The sequence below is a fragment of the Pan troglodytes genome, chromosome 17 (assembly GCF_028858775.2).
Source record: "Pan troglodytes isolate AG18354 chromosome 17, NHGRI_mPanTro3-v2.0_pri, whole genome shotgun sequence".
Lineage (NCBI taxonomy): Eukaryota > Metazoa > Chordata > Mammalia > Primates > Hominidae > Pan > Pan troglodytes.
In genome coordinates, this window is record NC_072415.2 from 46,717,804 (window position 1) to 46,731,576 (window position 13,773).

The window sequence follows — 13,773 nt, forward strand, 5'->3', positions numbered from 1 at the left end:
ATGGGATAGCAATTATAAACATTCCCGTTCAAAAAAGGAGAAAATAGAAGGAGAAATGGAGTTACCTGTTTTAGTCAATTTCATAATCCAGCCTGGGAAAAACATCCTCTGTGATTTGAGGGTCCACACTTGTGGGCTCAGGGCTCTGCCCTTTAGATCATCCTTCCTTTTTCATGAAAGGTGGCACATGTTTGTGGCTGAGCAGTTTCATCAGCCTGTTTCCTGCCTGTGGTATTTTGGGAGTCTGAGAGTCTTTTTTGAAATTTTGTTTAAAATTTTGTCTTCTCTTTCCCCCTTTCAATTTAAACTGGCAGTGTTTCTGTTTATGTAATGTTCTGAAGAACTTTTGGGGCCTAGTACAGTGGCTCATGCCTGTAATCCCAGTGCTTTGAGAAGCCAAGGTGGGAGGATCACTTGAGGCCAGGAGTTTGAGACCAGCTTGAGCAACATAGTAAGACCTTGTCTCTACAAAAAAAAAAAAAATTTTTTTAAGAACCTTGTAGATTTTCTGTGTATGTTGGGGATTCATTTTTTTTTTTGATAAGAGGCTCTTCCATAAATCTTTCCTGGATGATCAAAGGCAATTACAACCTTACACACACACACACACACACACACACACACACACACACACACACTACTTAGAGGAAAGCAACTGCCTGCCCAACCTTGGACTAATAGTCATCCTTGTTATTGATCCTTGTAGCCAAGGATTATTGTCTCAAAACAATTACGTAATCCTGCTCATTTTCCCTTTAAAAATCTTTTTTCCTTTACCTCTGTGAATATGCACATAGTTTACAATGGCATGTGTATTCCCATTGCAATGCCCTATTCCCAAATAAATATAATTTTCTTTTATCGAGCCTCTTTCTGTTACTTAAGTTGACAAATGGTGTCAGAAGTGGAATCTGAAGAAGGGTCACCATCAGTGTTTTCCTGTGTTTTTACTGAGTTTTTGACCATCAGTTGCTTGTGTGCTTTGTGATTTTATCTTTTGGAATTTTTTGAGGCTTGTGATTAAGGTAGGTTTATCCAAAGTAGATTTGAGTTTTTTTCATGTACTTTGTGGATGCTGTCATGTGGTAATCTCTGTAATCTAGATTGTCATCTTGTACCATCTAAGTGGTATAAATTTTACCTGAAAATATACAAGAAGGAAGGCTCATAATAACAAATTCTTAGGGCGATTTGTGTAGCCACTTTAGTTTTTCATTTTCCTACCATAGTATCTGTAAATATAATACAGATGGAGTGAAGAAATGCAAGAAACAAAGCCTGCTCAGCTAAATCTATCTCTTTTTTGTGTGCCATAGCATATAAACATGTGTTCCATAAGGGAAGGCGCTGTGATAAGACAGCAGAAAATCTTGGACCTGGTGGGAGAAGAGGATTAGGTATTAGCTTTAAGTTTTGATTATCTTAATAAAAACCTCAAGGAATTTTATAAAACAAAAATCAGAAAACCTCCCAGAAGTAAGTGAGTTTAATAATATTACAGGATCCAGGGCCGGGAGTGGTGGCTCATGCCTGTAATCCCAGCACTTTGGGAGGCTGAGGTGGGGGGATCACAAGGTCAGGAGTTCAAGACCAGCTTGGCCAACATGGTGAAATCCCATCTCTACTAAAAATACAAACATTAGCCAGGTGCAGTGGCGGGTGCCTGTAATCCCAGCTACTCGGGAGGCTGAGGCAGGAGAATTGCTTGAAACCAGAAGGCAGAGGTTGCAGTGAGCCGAGATCACGCCACTGCACTCCAGCCTGGGCAAAAGAGGGAAACTCTGTCTCATTTAAAAAGTTAGATAAAAAATATATATATATTACAGGATCTAAGAAAAACATAGAAATATCTATCACAAGGAAAAATTGGAAACTGAAATTTTAAAAATAGCACCATTTATGATACTTTACCTCAAAATGAAACAGGTATTAAATATACAGAGAATCTGTATGCTGAAAGCTACAAAATACTTATGAAAGAAATGAACAGATTGACCACATTCATGGAGTAGAAGATTCAACATAGTGAAGATGTTAATTATCCTGGCTTGGTAAGGAGATCCCAATCAAAATCCTAGCAAGATTCTTTGCAGCTATTCACAAGATGATTCTAAAATCTTTATGGAAAGTTAAAGGAGCTAGAATGCTAAAACAATTTTTTAAAAGATGAAAAAAGTTAGAAAACTCACACTAACCAATTGTAAGGCATACTGTAACACTACAGTAATCCAGTACAGTACTGGTGAAAGGACAGATCCATAGATTAATGGAGCAAAACTGAGATTCCAGAACTGGACCCATGCAAATATGGGTTTTGACAAAGTTGCAGTGGTGACCTGGCTTATGGAATATTTTCTGATATGAAACCAAAAGTATGATACATAAAAGAATAAACATGATTAATTGGATTTTAGTTTTAAAAGTTTTATCTTTGAAAGATACTGTTAAAGAGAATGGGGAAAAAAAACTATTCTCCCGTAGGTTGGGGAAAAAGAATTTTGCAAATTAATATCCAGAGGTATGTTCAGAATATCTAAAGAAGTCTGAAAACTCAACAATAAGAAAACAATCTAACAAAAAGGCAAAGGTTTTAAGTGACACTTCACCAAGGACAGCATAGATACGGCAATAAACACATGAAAACATGTCCAACATCTTTACTCATTAGGGAAATGCAAATGAAAACTACAATGAGATAGTATTATCTTACACACCTTCTAGAATAGGTAAAGTAAAAAACAATATTGACAATATTAAATACTGTCAGGGATGCAGGGGAACTGAAATTCTCATATGTTGCTCATGGTATACATATACAAAATGGCATGGCATTTTAATAAAACATTTGGCAGTTTCTTATAAAAGTTAAGCTTATTTTTTGACTCAGCAATCCCACTCCTAGGCATTCATCCTACAGAAATGAAAAGTTATGATCACACAACATACTCCAGAAACATGTATATAGCAGCACTATGCATAATTGCCAACAATGAAAACAACTCAAATGTCTTTCAGTGAGTGGGTGAATACAAACAGGTAGAGCCACTGTTTCTGATAAGTGTGTCCCATTAGAATTTATCACATCATTTTTCACTCATGTGTAATGTGTTGTCTTTTCAATGTATGTTTCTAAATGTAGTTTTGTTTTCTTTGTGAGGTTCACTGAGCTTTTTGAACATAAACATTTATATCTTTCAACTATTTGGGGTAATTTCAGCCATTATTTCTTGCAGTATATTTTCCAACTTTTTATTTTGCTTTTCTCACACTGGGATTCCAATTTATATATATATGTACCTGCTAATATTGTTGCAAAATTCATTGAATCTGTTTATTTTTAAAATCCTTTGTCTTTCTGTTTCTTAGATTAGGTGATGCATATTGATCTGTCTTAAAGCTCACTGACTCAATCTTCTGACATCTCCAGTTTTCTTTTTAGAAGCTTTTTCAGTGAAATTTTTCATTTCAGATATTGAATTTTTCGATTTAAAAATATCCATTTTGTTATTTTTATAGTTTTTCTTTTTCTGTTCAGATTTTCTTCATCTGTTTATTCTTTATGAATATAATTATAGTAGCTATTTTTCATCTCTTTTAGATAACTCCAAAATCTGGGTCATTTTTGTTGTTGTTTTTTATTTTTTAAATTCTGCTACCATTTACTGATCACTTGTACCAGTCATTGTCCTAAGCAATTTATAGAAATAAACCCATTTAATCCTTACATGTGGGTCAGGAGCTATTATCATCTCCATCGTACAGATAAGTAAGGAGGCACAGACAGGAAAATTCTTTCCTGACAGCAGTTAATGAATGTGGTTTCTTACGTATTTGTTAAAACAGCTGCCATTTTTTATTTGTTTGTTTGTTTAGAGACAGAGTCTCGCTATGTTGCCCTTGCTGGCCTTAAACTCCTGGGCTCAAGTAATCCTCCTACCTCAACCTCTCAAGTAGCTGAGACTATAGGCATCTGCCACTGTACCCAGCTCACTTCATTTTTTTTTTTTTAAAGAAAAGTGATGGAGTCAAAACGTCCACTATTAAAAACAAAACAAAACAAAATTCCCCAGGTCAAAAAAGCAAAAACAAAAAAATTCTTAGCATCAGAGTCCACTGGGTTAAAAATAATGAGAATAAAAAATCCCTGCTCATAACATCCTCCTTCTAGAATGGTTGGAAGGTCAGAGCATTTTTATAACAAAGTCTTTCATTTCCATTGATTTCCTTCATGGGTCATGTTTTCTTGTAATTTGGAATATCTCCTCCATATTATGAATGACATATTGTAGACAGTTTATATTCTGTTGTAGTCCTCTGAAGAGGTTTTTTTTGTTTTGTCTTGTTTGTTTTTAAGAGGCAGGGTCTTGCTATGTCACCCTGGCAGCTCAAGCAATCCTCCTTCCCCAGCTTCCCAAGTATCTGGGACTACAGCTGTGTGCTACTTAAAAATTTTTTTCTTTTTAGAGATGGGGTCTCACTATGTCGCTCAGGTCGGTCTTGAACTTGTGGCCTCAGACAATCCTCCTGCCTCAGCCTCCTGAGTAGCTGTGATTATAGGCTCAAACCACAGTGTCAGGCCTCTGAAGAGTTTTGAACTTTGTTTTGTTTTGCCTGAATTCAAACTCCAAACTCTTGTTTTCTGAAATTGGGCAGTAGCTGAAATTTTTTATTAGTTCATTTAGTCCTAACTGAGCTGCCTGGAGACTTCTCTGTGTATGTATATGCCAGACAGAGATTTAGACAGAATTTAATATATAGGATTTGTGCAGTTCCTTTCTCCTTCCTTCAATATCCCACCTCAGTTTCCATCTGACATTGTCATCCTTAACTCTGTTTTCTGATTTAACAACAGATAAGACTGTTTTTATCTGAGATTTAGCCTTTCTGCTCAGGATTGACTGAGGCCTACACTCAGGCAAAAAGTCATAAGAACGAAAAATTCACCCACTGTCAGTCCCTTCTAGTTGGCAACTCCCCTCCCATTTTTCCTGTTTCTGGCTCATCTCCAGCGATTTTAGACAGTTGTGTGTTTTTTTTTTTGCTTTTTTTTTTTTTTAAGAGTTTTTATGTCTAGAGCTCTAAGTTGTTTTCTATGGGAGGATTGGTTCAAATATTGTGAGACGACTTCATCATTACAGGAAGTTGGACTCCTGTTATTTTTCTTTTGATTTGTGTCATATCTGTAGTAACGCATCCTCTTTTTGCGTTATATTGGTAATAAATATTCCCCCCCTTTTTTTGTATCCAATCAGTCTCTGATTTTTCCCCTTTTCCATCAGTCTTGCAGAGTATTATCAGTTTTATTTATATTCAAAAAGCCTTCTTTTGACATTCTTACTTTTCCTTCATGTTTGTTTTTTATTTTCTTGATATCTGCTCTAGTATTTATTTCCTTCCTTCCATTTACTTTGAGCTTAATTTGCTCATCTTTTTCTAGCAACTTAAGATGCAAATGAAGATCATTGTTTTTAAGCTTTTTTTTTTTTTTTTGAGATGGAGTCTTGCTGTGTCAGCCAGGCTAGAGTGCAGTGGTGCAATCTTGGCTCACTGCAACCTCCGCCTCCTGGGTTCAAGCAGTTCTCCTGCCTCAGCCTCCCAAGTAGCTGTGATTACAGGTGCGCACCACCATGCCTGGCTAACTGTTTTGTATTTTTAGTAGAGACGGGGTTTCACCATGTGGGCCAGGCTGGTTTTGAACTCCTGACCTCAAGTGATCCTCCTGCCTTGGCCTCCCAAAGTGCTGGGATTACATGCGTGAGCCACTGCGCCCGGCCTTTCTATATTTTTAATAAGCATTTGAAGATATAAATATCCATTTAAGCTTTGCTTTAGCTGTATCTCACAAATTATGAAGTACTGTATTTGCATTATCATTCAGTTTAAATTATTTTAACATAATTTATTCCTTCTTTGATATGAGTTATTCTGAAGTATGTTGTTACTGATTTCTTACTGTTATTAACATTTCTTTGTGTTTAGATACTCTGTATAATTTTAGCCTTTTAAAATTTAGTGAAACTTGTGTTATGGCCCAGTATGTAATGTATCTTGATGAATATTCTCTGTGCACTTGAAAATAATGTATATTTTACAGCTGTTGGGGTAGGGCTTTCTAAATTTAATTGTCAGTTGCATTAAGGTACTTGATGGTGTCATTTGAAACAATGTTACTAGGGTTTTATTCCTTTATTATTATTATACATATATGATCTATTTTATCATCATGAAATTTTCCTCCATACTTGTTAATACTTCTCATGAAATCCATTTTGTTTGATAGTAATATGGTCACAAAACTCTCTTATGGTTATTGTTTGTACAGTATGTCTAGTTTCATTCTCTATACTTGCAACTTGTCTGTTTTATTTTCAGTGTATCTCTTATAGACAGCATATAGTTACATCTTGCTGTATGTATGTGTGTGTGTATTTTATGGGGGTTGGTCTTGCTTTTGTATACAGTCTAACAATTCCTGCCTTGTGATCATGAGTTCTTAGTCTGTTATACTTAAGTACCACATTTTCTTTATCCAGTCCACTGTTGATTCCATGTCTTTGCTACTGTGAATAGTGTTGCGAGGAACATAGAGTGTTGCAAGTACATGTCTTTTTGTTAGAACGGTTTATTTTCTTTTGGGTATATACCCAGTAATGGGATTGCTGGGTTGAGTGGTAGTTCTTTACTTTAAGTTCTTTGATAAATCTCCAAACTGCTTTCCACAGTGGCTGAACTAATTTACATTCCCACCAGCAGTGTATAAGCATTCCCTTTTCTCCACAACCTCACCAACATCTTTTATTTTTTATTTTTATTGATAGCCATTCTGACTAGAGTGAAATGGTACCTCATGGTTTTGATTTGCATTTCTCTAGTGATTAGTGATGTTGAACTTTTTAAAATATATTTGTTGGCTGCATCTTTGTTTTCCTTTGAGAAGTGTCTGTTCATGTCCTTTGCCCATTTTTAAAAATGGGGTTATTTGGCTTTTGCTTGTTTAACTTTTTAAGTTCCTTATAGATTCTAGATATTAGACCTTTGTTGGATGCACAGTTTATGAATATCTTCACCCGTTCTGTAGGTTATTTATTTACTCTGTTGATAGTTTCTTTTGCTGGGCAGTGGTCCCACTTGTCAATTTTTGTTTTTGTTGCAGTTGCTTTTAGGAACTCAGTCATAATTTTTATGCCAACGCCAATATCCAGAATGGTATTTCCTAGGTTTTTATCTAGGATTTTTATAGTTTGAGATCTTATAAGTCTTTAATCCATCTTGAGTTAATTTTTGTATATGGTAGAAGGCAGGGGCCTAGGTTCATTCTCCTGCATGTGGCTAGGCAGTTATCCCAACACCATTTATTGAATAGAGAGTCCTTTCCCCATTGCTTATTATTGTCAACATTGTGGAAGATTAGAGGTTGTAAGTGTACAGCTTTATTTCTGGGTTCTCTATCCAGTTCCATTGGTCTATGTGTCTTTTTTTGTGTGCCAGTACTGTGCCATTTTGGTTACTATAGCCTTGTAGTATAGTTTGAAGTCAGGTAGTGTGATGCCTCTGGTTTTGCTCTTTTTGCTTAGGATTGCAAAGTTTAGTCTTTGTTCACACAATCATTTGGAATCAATGTGTGTCTTGCATTAAAGCTTTATTAGAATGTGTCCAGGTCAACCTTTATCCTGGGGCTAATTTAGCCCCATTTCTAAGATATGGCCTCTCTGAGGACCCTATCAAATATCTTGTGTATTACATAGTTTTTGTACTCTGGCTGATGACAGTGCTACCTGGTTTTGGCCCTGTGTGAACTCTGGCAGTTGTTCAGCCTTCTGCTTTCCAGTGTTTTTTTTCACTGGCCACAGGTGTTTCATTCCATAAGTATATGGATTAATACTCAGCCAAAGATGAGAGCATCCATTTGCAGACCCCCAGAGCTCTCTGTGCAGCTTTCCCCTCTCTAGTACTCTGCCCTGTGAAGTCTAGCTAGCATCCTTAGCTTCCATGCATGCCAGTCTCTGCGTAACTCAGCAAGACCACCAGGTTCCGTTAGTATTTCCTTTCACTGTGCTGTGGCCTGGCAACTGCCTTTAGGCAACAAGCTGGGATGATCGAGTCACCCAATTTTTTTACCTTTTCTCTGGCAGCATATCCTCCTCTGTCCTTTCTCCAATATCTGGAACTGTTGTTTCATACATTTTTTTTTTCATTTTTCTAGTTGTTTATAGCATGAGGACAATTCTTGTCCCAATTTATTCATCTTGGATGGAAGCAGAAGCTCCTGAAAAGACAGTATTTATGGTCATCATTACCAGAGGGTTATTGTTTTTTTTTTTGTAGGTCAGGTTGAATGAAATTCTAGATATATTTTTACTTTAAGCCATCTTTGATTTTAAATTTCATAAATTAACAACAGAAGATGAATTAGAGAAGAAAAATAGCCTATAAAATTAGGAGTTATACTTTTCTTTACTTATTGTTTGTTTGTTTGTTTTTGAGATGGAGTCTCGCTTTGTCACCCAGGCTGGAATGCAGTGGCGTGATATCGGCTCACTGTAAGCTCCACCTCCTGGGTTCATGCCATTCCTCTGCCTCAGCCTCCCAAGTAGCTGGGACTACAGGCGCCCACCACCACAGCGAGCTAATTTTTTTGTATTTTTAGTAGAGACGGGGTTTCACTGTGTTAGCCAGGATGGTCTCAATCACCTGACCTCGTGATCCACCCACCTCAGCCTCCCAAAGTGCTGGGAATGCAGGCGTGAGCCACTGTGCCCGGCCTTTTCTTTACATTTTTAACAGACATCCAACTTACAGATTTACTATGACTTGTGTGGTTCGTTCTGTTCACTATCAGAATCTTCCAAGATTCATATCAGTTACTGAATTTTGTCAAGCTCCCTAGTTATGGTTGTGTTTTATTCTAAGAACCCACCCCTAGTACTTGCTTTCCCTTATTCTCATATTTTAAAGTACTTATTTCAGAAGTGGTTTGGGAATTTTTGAAAATACTTTTTTTTTTTTGAGACAGAGTCTCGCTCTTGTCCCCCAGGCCAGAGTGCAATGGCACGATCTTGGCTCACTGCAACCTCCACCTCCCAGCTTCAAGCAATTCTCCTGCCTCAGCCTCCAGAGAATACTTTTTTTTTTTTTTAAACAAAGACAACCTATATGTAGCTAGTCAAGTCATGGCACTCCCTTTTAATTTTCTCTTGAAGATTACCTAGATTTTAGCAGGATAGGAATAGCATTTAATACTATTCTTAGGTTTTTCCAAGTATTAATGCCGTTGTCTTTGTTTGCTGTGTCTAGAATGTAGTTGTCTCCCTCTTGACCACACAATTCTTAAGTAGGTAGGCTCTGCCTTGTCTTCCTTTTATTTTGTGTATGGTTCCGTACTTGAACTTGATTCAAACATGTCTATCCACCTTCCCCAATACCATCTCTCAGTTGGCAACTTGTTCTGGCTCTTTAACTGAAGCATGTAGTTGATATGCTGATTTTTTTCAGTAATAGATTTTATATTTGGGTATTCCCACATCATCATGGGAAATTTTTTGAAGAATCCATCATATTAAACATTCTTTCTGGTTCAGTTATTGAAAAGTTTGTTTATATTTTGCCACAGGGGTTTGTGTGGTTTTATTGTAGGATGCTTTTTTTGTTGTTGATTCTGATTTACTTGGCTGGCCTATGAATGCCATTCTGAATTGGTTACTAAAAATGTTTATATTTAGACCTGGACAGATAATTTTTTCTTTCGTTTTATGAGTAGCTTTTTAAAATAAAAAACTTTTTAACTCAACAGAAGTCTAAAGAAGGTGGATCATTTAGTATTTAATGGGGAACACAAGTGTTGAGGTAATGAGCATATGAGATATTCGAGTTTCATTTTTCAAGTTACTTAGGTTAGAATTTTTTTTCGTAGTAGGGATTATTTGGGGGTCATTTTACGTACTGCCTTGAGAAGAGTCTTGGTGCCTTTTGTTATTAAAGTATTGCAATAGGTAATGTTTGCAAGGTATTACAATATATTGATACACTTTAATATTATATATAGTATTCCTCCATGTCAATAAGTATTGAAGATGTTTATGATTGATTTTTTCCTTTAATTTTTTCTTACTTTTCACTTCTTGACTTCATATATCAAAGAAGAAATCCAGAGTGAAATTAGAGAGTATTTTGAACTAAATGAAAATGAAAACACAACACAACCTGCTAAAATTACTTAGATGTATCTAAAGCAGTACTTAAAGGGAAATTTTACCACTGAAATCCTACATTAGAAAAGAAGAAAGGTCCCAAATCAGTAAAATCAGCTTTCACCTTAAACTAGTAAAAGCAAAACAAATGAAACCAGAAGTTTACAGGATTATAATAAGGATCATGGAGGAAATCAATGAAACAAACAACAGAAAAGCAATACAGACAATGAAGCCAACCTGGCTATTTGCGAAGATAATAACATTGTTAAAATTCTGTCATATTAATCAGTCAAAAGAAGAGAGAAGACAAATTACCAAATTAGGAATGACAGAGGTCTCATCTCTACAGATTCTATAGATCTTAAAAAAAGGGGGATTATTATAAGTAACTTTATACATATAAGCTTTACAATTTACATGAAAGGGATAAATAGATAAGTTGTTTGTATATCATTAAAGAAATTGTATTTGTAGTTAAAAACCAGCAAGCGAAGTGTAAAGAAAAGAACATTCTAGACAGAGAGACATATCCCAAGATACACAGAAATACCAAGCATAGAGCTACACTGTATAATATGGTGACCACTAGCTATATGTGATGATTTAAATTTAAATTAATTATAATTCAGTAAAATAAATTTTGTACCTGTTACATTTGCCACATTTTAAGTTATCATTTACCTACATGTGACTGGTATTATGTAGAACATAAAGAACATTCACATCAACAAAGTTCTACTGGACAGAGCCATCATAATGTGTTTAGGAAACTTCAGGAGTTCTGATTTGATGAGAGTGTAGGTTGCAATGGTGAGATGGAAGTTGCAAAGGCAAGTTGAAAGGGAATTATGCTGGAAGGGCAAACTGAGTCCAAACCATTGAGTGTCTTCAATGGCAATGGTGTTTGGATTTACCCTAGGGGACACCAGCTAGGGTGGAGAGGTGATTTTTGGTTTTGATTAGTGACGGTAGATGCTGGTAGGGTAAGTTGATCTGATTTGTGTTTGTTTGGTTTTGATTAGTGAAGGTAGATGCTGGTGAGTTGATCTGATTTTGAGTATAATATTTTGGAATATTATACTCAATATAATGTTTTGAAATAATATTTTGAAATAATATTTCTGGGGGCAGGATAAAAGGTAGATTTGAGGGGTGAAATCAGTATTCAGGAGCTCACTCCCTAACAGCCAAGTTGTCCAGATGAGAGTGGTGGTAAGGACTAAGCTATAATGAGGCAATGAGCATATAAGGAAGGAGACATTTGAATGCTATTTAGAGGAAAAAAAGATAGGAGGATTTGATGTGGGAGCTAACAGAATCTGAATGACCCTGATTTCTGGATTGAGCATATAGAGACAAGATAGGACTTATGTGGGGAAAAGCAGACTTTGAAAAGAGAAAACGAGTATGACTATAAATTTGGCCACATTATCTTTAAAGATAGGCCCAATTTAATTAAGAGTCTGGAGTTGGTAAAACTCTGGATCAGATATGTGCTTTTGGGCATCACCAGAATATAGTTGGCTTTTTGAAGCTTTGAATTTGGATAAGATTGCCCAGAGAGAATATGCAGCACGTACAGATCAAAGCCAAGGACACACCCCAATATTTATTAGGTATAGAAAGATAGGACCTTAGAATGAGAATGAAAATGAGTAACTAGAGAAAAAAAAATAAAGAGTGGTTCCCAAAAGAACCCAAAGAAGATAACATTTCAAGGAGGGTTGCTGGTCCAGAGAAGTCATATAAAAGAACCATAAGCATATATTGGATTTGTTGAACAGGAAGTCATTTGGGACCTTTCAGAAGTATAGTATCCTGAAACACCAAGCAAATTCAGACCTTCATGCTGAGGTGAATTTGTAAAGGGTCATTGGGCGTACCCTTTGGGAGAACTGATACGGCCTTCAGACCTGTAAGTTATATTTGTTTCATATGTAAAATGATAATACACCATGGTGTTTTTATTATAAAGATTATGTATGGTAATATGAGAGAAAGTATTTTGTAAACTCTATAAAGTTTTTTGGAAGTTTACAGAATTGTGATTAGTTTTTTTGTGAAATCTCTATATAATTTAAGGTAAGGAAATGGGAGGGAGGATTTTAGGTAAAAACAGAAGATAATAAAGATATATAATGGCAGAATACTACGGATTCTGGAGGACCCACTGGAATTATATGAACAGTGGAGATATGAGCCAAGAAAGAAGAAGGGCTGAGCTGACTGAGGAAAAGAAATAGAATATTGGTGTTTTGTAGACCATGAATTGAATACCTTCTTCCTGGGCAGATCTAGAATACACTAAACAAATTTGGAACCTTTTCTTTTTCTCTTTTTGTACAGTATAAACAGATCATTGTTGAAACTAATTACATTAGTTACATTTTAGCCTTCTTCAAAAAAATTTGGTTCTTTTTTTTTTTTTGAGATGGGATCTCACTCTGTTGCCCAGCCTGGAGTGCAGTTGTGCTATCAATGGCTCACTGCAACCTCAACCTCCTGGGCTCAAGCGATCCTCACACCTCAGCCTGCTAAGTAGCTGGGACTACAGGTGCATGCCACCATGCCTGGCCAATTTTTAATTTTTTTTTTTAGAGATGGGGTCTCCGTCTTTTGCCCAGACTGGTCTCAAACTCTTGGCCACAAGTGATCCTTCCACCTCAGCCTCCCGAAGTGCTTGGATTACAGGCGTAAGCCATCGTGCCCAGCCTGGGTCTTCTTATATATTTCTTACAAATGTCTTCTTTGGAGCCCTTAATTTTGCAGGTAGTATTTATTTCATCTAGTTTCTTCTCTTTCTCCTCCTCTCTTCTCCAACCCCCTTTCCACTTTGATTTCTTCTTTTTTTAGGAGTTATCTCAACTTTTTTTTTTCTTAGTATTGTTTTGTTGTTCTCTGAAACCTTCAGATTTTGTAACTTTTGAGTGCAGGTCTTCTGAGAATGGGGCTTTATAGACATTTTCATGTTTAGTTTACTATGACGCAAGCTTCTTGTTCGAAAGGGTTAAGTTTCTTGGGTGCTGATTGATTGGAGGAAGGATAGATTATCTGTGAAATTGGGAATATTTATAGTCTATGCAAGAATAATTCATAATTCTTATTTCTACATACCTGGCTATCATGCCTTCCTCAGCCTCCAGAGATGTAATCTCTAATAGCAGATGGCAGCACCAGGCAACTTTGTGTTATTAATGGGAAAGAGGAAAACTGGTTTCACTCACTTTCTTCCTTTTTCTTTCTCTCTCTCTCTCTTTTTATTTATTTATTTATTTATTTATTTATTTTTGGAAAGAACACCACAGAGGTTCAATACCATTCTCACACATCGTATCAGGGTCACATGATACCCACAAGGTACTGGTGATACTAACTTTGATCACTTGGTTTAAGTAGTATTTTCCAGGTTTCTCCACTGTAGTGTAATTTTTCCCTTTCCATACTCTACCCTTCAGGTGAAGTAACTAAGTCTAAACCACTCTCTGGAGTAGAAGATAGGTATTAAGGTCCACCTCCTAAAGGCAGAGAATGTTCATATATATTTGAAATTCTTCTATACAACATTTGTATCTTCTCTTTCATT

General features: G+C 36.2%; 1 protein-coding gene across 20 annotated transcripts in view; it reads left to right on the forward strand.

Annotated features, from left to right (window-relative positions):
* Nucleotides 1-13,773, forward strand: part of KIAA1328 — a 398,983-nt gene that overhangs the window by 84,189 nt on the left and 301,021 nt on the right. Inside the window, exons 1-2 of one of the 20 annotated variants that reach the window (XM_063796056.1) lie at nucleotides 11,023-11,173; nucleotides 11,975-12,105. The exons of the other annotated variants lie outside the window; for them this stretch is intronic. The gene's annotated coding sequence lies outside the window, so the exon portion shown is untranslated. Of the gene's footprint in view, nucleotides 1-11,022; nucleotides 11,174-11,974; nucleotides 12,106-13,773 lie in introns of those variants that run through there. 20 annotated transcript variants of the gene reach the window in all.